We start from the raw sequence: 6,119 nt of genomic DNA, 5'->3' as shown, positions 1-6,119 counted from the left end.
AGGACACATCAGTAGGTTTTGTAGCATAACATCCCATCTTGGTACCTTGTACTGGGTGGGCCAAAAGGTTCGGTTTTTTTCTGTAAGATGGCTCTAGACGCACTTAGCTGTCTTTAACTTCATTCAAAACAATTGTTAGATTGTACGTGACAGCTGTCATATCAGCGTGCGTTTTAAAAAGACATCAAAATTGGTGAAGTTTTGTGTAGCCATTTTAATATTGAAGATGGAAGAAAAAAGGCAACATTCTCGGCATATTATGCTTTATTATTTCAAGAAAGGTAAAAACGCAACTGAAATGCACAAAAAGACTTGTGCAGTGTATGGAGAAGGTGCTGTGACTGATCGAATGTGTCAAAAGTGGTTTGCAAAATTCGTGCTGGGGATTTCTCGCTGGACAATGCTCCATGGTTGGGTAGAACAGTTGAAGTGGATAGCAATCAGATCGAAACAATAATTGAAGACAATCAACGTTATACCACGCAGGAGATAGCCGACATACTCAAAATGTCCAAGTCAAGCATTGAAAATCATCTGCACCAGCTTGTGTGAGTCGCTTCGATGTTTGGGTTCCACATAAGTGAAAAAAACCTTCTTGACCATATTTCTGCAGCAATTCTCTACTGAAATGTAATGAAAACGTTCTGTTTTTAAAACAAATTGTGACGGGTGATGAAAAGTGGATACTGTACAACAATGTGGAACGGAAGAGATCACGGGGCAAGCGAAATGAAGCACCACCAACCACACCAAAGGCCGGTCTTCATCCAAAGAAGGTGATGTTGTGTATATGGTGGGGTTGGAAGGGGGTCCTGTATTATGAGCTCCTTCAGGAAAACCAAACGATTAATTCCAACAAGGACTGCTCCCAATTAGACCAACTGAAAGCGGCACTCGATGAAAAGGGTCCAGAATTAGTCAACAGAAAACGCATAATCTTCCATCAGGATAATGCAAGACTGCATGTTTCTTTGATGACCAGGCAAAAACTGTTACAGCTTGGCTGGGAAGTTCTGATTCAACTGCCATATTCACCAGACATTGCACCTTTGGATTTCCATTTATTTCGGTCTTTACAAAATTTTCTTAATGGAAAAAATTTCAACTTCCTGGAAGACTGTAAAAGGCACCTGGAACAGTTCTTTGCTCAAAAAGATGAAAAGTTTTGGGAAGATGGAATTATGAAGTTGCCTGAAAAATGGCAGAAGGTAGTGGAACAAAAGGGTGAATACGTTGTTCAATAAAGTTCTTGGTGAAAATGAAAAATGTGTTCTCTATTTTTACTTAAAAAACTGAAGGGACTTTTTGGCCCACCAAATATTATTATTCCTACAGGAAAAAACTAGGGAACACACAAGGATGAAGTAATTAATCATACGCCGAGACAGGGAAAGAACCAAAATGAAATGTTTGGTATTTGGAAACCCCCCTACTCACTGATAAACTCTGATGCCAGCCCTTGATGGGCACTGAGGATGCTTGTTCCTTATTTTCACAATTATACTCACACTACACTTATATTGAGAAAACATGGTAATGCTCAAATGAGTAGGACTCTCTAAGCATTATAAATGATGGATGAGGAATTCCTATAGGTGAAGTGAAACTGTAGGAAACATCACTGATCCCTGTGCCTATATACTGGCCTTTGTCAGACAGTTTTTAAAAATCAGGCACAGACTCCTCAGGATTCATGGGGATAAAGATAAACCATGGGAAACATTCCAGCCGTCTGTGACATAGATGCACAGTGAGCAGGCGATGGCGTGCATTTCTGTAGAAAATGACCATCAGTCAGTCTACCAGCTTGGAACTTGTTGCCAAAAGCGGAAACAAGCCATCGTTAGTGTTAATGGAGGCGCTGGCTGACAGGTAATGAGGCTATTGATCAGACAAAAGCTCTGTGGCCCTTTCTCCCCTTGGAACTCCCTGAACTGGGCATGTGCAGCATTACAGTGAAAATTTCCCTCAACAAATCCTTTCCACCATGTCCTGGTAAATCTTCACCAAGTAGTCCTCAAATATATAACTTAGTTTCATAGATCATCTAGCTGTTGATTTCCACTGTCCAGAATCATCTGGTGAAAAGACAAGCGCGTAGGCTAAAAAGAAACTGGACATAAAACAACCCCATCCATTCTGCATTATCTGCATTCATAGCTCTCCTGGGGCCACTACCCATTTCTTAGGCTCCGCCACTATACACCTTCCTGCTCTTCACGTGTGGCTGTAAAGGACTGTACCCACCAAGGCCTCCCCAGGTGACTGCGTTCACGTGCAGATTCCCACCTACATTTTCAATGACATTTTCCATCAATACGGGGAAGGCAGAATCAACAGGATGTTGTGGCTTCCCTGCATAGGACAATTATCTCGGGCAATAAGAGTTGAAGGCTGTCACTGAAGCGTGTACATGATAACGGGGGGAGCAAAAAAAATCAATGTATAGAGCACAAAGCTCTCAAGGAAGGAGAATGCCAGTGGGTCACATAGAAACAAAGCATACATTTTGTATCTGTTTGCCGAGAATGGAAGCTGTAGGCTTCCTGAAATCAACCTAAGTTACACATAGATATAGATGAATGGACTGTGTATTGTTACAAAGAAACAACAAAATGGAATCACTTGTGCTAAGCCCCACATCAGCAAACCAAACTTAATACCTAACCTAATTACAGTTACAGCCTCCCCCAGGAATATAGTCTTAACCCAGCGGTCCTCAACCTTTTTGGCACCAGGGACCGGTTTCATGGAAGACAGTTTTTTCACGGACTGGGGAGGGGGGGATGGTTTCGGGATGATTCAAGCGCATTACATTTATTGTGCACTTTATTTCTATTACTGTTACATTGTAGCATATAATGAAATAAGTATACAACTCACCGTAATGCTGACAGGAGGCGGAGCTCAGGCGGTAACGCGAGCGATGGGGAGCGGCTGTAAATACAGAAGAAGCTTCGCTCGCTCACCTGCCACTCACCTCCTGCTGTGTGGCCCGGTTCCTAACAGGCCATGGACTGGTACCGTTTCCATGGCCCAGGGGTTGGGGACCCCGTCTTAACCGGTCAGTATGGAAATTTTTTGTCAGCACCACTGAGGCAATCTACCACACAGGTCCCTTCTGTCCCCTATAGGTAGCTTACCTAAGCCTGAAGCAATCTACTCTTTTCCTCCTTTTGCTTATAAAAGCCTTCCATTTTGTACAGCTCCTCAGAACTCCTCTCTACTTGCCAGATGGGATGCTGCCCAGTTCATGAATCGTTTAATAAAGCCAATTAGACCTTTAAATTTTACTCGGTTAAATTTTTGTTTGTTAACAGTGTGTACAGGTAGACACACAAGCGCATACACAGAAAACTGTCACACCCAAAGCCTTTTCTGCATATCTTGATTTTACTATATTTTCTGAATATTAAGCAGGAAAACCTTTCTGTAGAATAATTAACTTACCTGCAAGTTTGAGCAGTTGTGGAATAGAAAACTTGCTAATGAACGCTATTCACCTGGGTTTTGTTGATGCTGGACAGGAATAGAGAAGATTTCTTTTTCTGAAACTCCCACCAACGTCCCAAGGAGTGTTTTCAGGCTGACAGTTGCTGGTGAGGACAGCCCTTGGCAAACACAACAGCCGCCCTGGGCCCACAGCAGGTCCCCATTCCCCTCAGAACAAGGCATACAGAGTTGGCTGGATTCGCTCCAACTATCACTGAGGCAAGTTCCAGCAAGAGTAAAATTGGGTGACATCATACAAAGACCTAAGCAAGGGGTTCCAGTCTTTTACTAAGAATTATCTTCTGGAAGGGAAGCTGTCCATTTGTTTTTAGAGCTTATGATTTAATAAAATAGACAAAATTTCCATTTCCCTGGCTCAGAGATTTTTGGCAACCTCTCCGTAGACTTAGTTTGATTTCCTATCCTCTACCTGCTCTTCAGCAGAGCAAATCTGACCATGTACATCCTGGGCCTAATTTCAGAAGAGTACTGTTTTGTAACCACCTTCATTGCAGCTTCCAAGACCACCTTGGTGAGCTTCCCTGTGTACACAAAGGGAACCTGGGTTTAGCGGGCACTAGAATAGGAGACAGCGCCCCCTGGAGGAAACTGGTGAACAAAGCTGGCAGAGAAACTGCTACCACCTGATGGCTTATGAGTCAGCAGTGGCCCAAGGACCCCCTTAACTTGTGCACCTTTGATGTTCCCAACTGTAAACTGGGTATTCTCACTTCTGCTATCCTGTCCATCTTCTTACGCTTGGAAGTTCAGGTCAGAGGTCGTCCACACTTCCCTCCTCAGAAAGCACTTTCGATTTATCCAAAATTTTATGTGTTTTCATATTTGGCTATTTTTAAGATCAGTGAGAGATACCATCAACGGGAATGCCAAAATTGTGAAACATCAGAAAGTAAATTAAAATGAACCATGAGGTTTCATGCAGATATGCTGGGGGAGAAGGGAACAGGTTGTCAGTTCTTTCTTCCCAGGAAAAAACCCTGATGTCCTGGGGTTTCCCAGCCCTCCTGGCCTGGGCAGGGTAACCACACCTTTTTATGGGGTGGGCCCTGGCTCAGAAGACTACAGCTTTTGGTCATAATTACCTAATATCTGACCAACTGAAGACTAGAGAATATACAGCTGCTATTTTTATTACCATCCTTCTAGTTTCCAAATAATTTTGCAGTGTAATCTGTTTATGGCCAACTCTTTACTTATATTCTCTATGTAACATGGAGGTTGGTTCTAGTTTTTTTGCCTTTTAGAAACTTCCCTAAAGTCGTAACATTAGTTTTTTCCTTTTCATTAAAAAATATCTGTGGCCCAGAAATCCTATGCTGAGGTATCTACCTAAGACAACCAAAGGGTTCAAATCTATTTCTTGTATCAAGGGTGTAGGAGGAAGGTAAAAGGAATACTCTTCTTCAGCACCTGGATTTTCAGGGTTTTCTGTGAAGGCCTTGAGCAATGGTTTTTAAGGGGTATCCTCACCAGCCACAAAGCACTACTTTAATGTGAGGCAGCTGGAGCTCATTACCAGTAACAAGGGTGGGAACAGGGGGCCCTACTTCCTTTCTTCTTCCTGTTTGTGCCCAGCTCCTCCTGTTCGGCTCAGAGGTGTATCTATCTCTCCTCCTTAAACCTCCGGACCCTAAGGTGGAGCGGCCAATCTGCCTGGCTCAAGATGAGATTCTCATATTCTTATTTCCAAAGTGCTGTCGCCTGATCCTAATTGAACTGTCAAATGTTCACAGATCAGTTTTGCTATCATGTACAGAAGGCTCTAAAGTATATCTTACACTCAAGTTATTTTAAGAGATGAAAGAAAGGGCAAATTGTTATTGTTCTTTTCCTAAGGAAAAAGGTAACCAATAGCTGAGAAGAACATGCATGGAGAAATTGGCAGCTTTCTTGTGAGTGCAGACGTTCCTTCTTTAGCATCCCTGTCCTCCAGTTATGGGATGGGGAGGGTGGGAAGGAGAAAAGGCGCTCATGAGTCTTTAGGATGGGGTGGCGTGGAAGCAGCTTAGTTCATGACTGACTCCCAGTGAATGCTGGCAGCTGGGGAGAAGGGAGGTGCGACGCTGCTGCAGCGGTGCCAGGCGTGCAACAGGTGGGTAGCCAAGGGGGTCAGCGAGCGTTCCTGTAGAAAAACGCCATGCTCAGAACGGCTGTGCTAAGTCAAGGGAGCATTCATTAAGTATCTGTTCAGGCTCAGGAGCTATGGGAATAAATGGAAACAGTCCCTGCCCTTGAGGGTCACTCGGTCGTGGGTGGGAGGAGGGGAGTGAGTGGTAGGGGGTGAAGGAGAGCAGGAGATAGATCGATCCATTTAAAACATTCTTTCCTGTAACAGGTAACTGACCTGAGGCTTCCTCGCAGGGGGAGAAGGAGTTAGGTTTATTTAATCCACTATCCTGTTGGCAATCACAGCAAGCCCTCAAGGGCTTTTCGGGAGAATGAGGGCCTAGTTTATCCCCCTTGACATAAACGTCGGAGGTGTGGGGAGGCTCCGCTTTTCCTAGAAACTGTACTTGCCTCTGTAATTCATCGACGGCATGTGCTGTGGGAAGAAGACAAGTGGATTGAAGTTAAAGCATGAGAGTCTGCTTGGTTCAGATAGTCGC

At 43.8% G+C, this 6,119-nt stretch overlaps 1 long non-coding RNA gene across 1 annotated transcript; it reads right to left on the bottom strand.

Moving 5' to 3' along the window:
* Nucleotides 1–269: 269 nt before the first annotated feature.
* On the bottom strand, nt 270–5,137 carry LOC132531196 (uncharacterized). Its single transcript, XR_009544038.1, has 3 exons — nt 3,451–5,137; nt 2,884–2,937; nt 270–623 (listed from the first exon to the last, which is right to left on the bottom strand). It is a non-coding gene; the product is annotated as an uncharacterized LOC132531196 (long non-coding RNA).
* Between the last annotated feature and the right edge of the window lie 982 nt (nt 5,138–6,119).

The sequence above is a fragment of the Lagenorhynchus albirostris genome, chromosome 13, assembly GCF_949774975.1.
Source record: "Lagenorhynchus albirostris chromosome 13, mLagAlb1.1, whole genome shotgun sequence".
Taxonomy (NCBI): Eukaryota; Metazoa; Chordata; class Mammalia; order Artiodactyla; family Delphinidae; genus Lagenorhynchus; species Lagenorhynchus albirostris.
The sequence above is the reverse complement of the archived record's forward strand: the minus strand, read 5'-3'. Positions and strand labels throughout refer to the sequence as shown.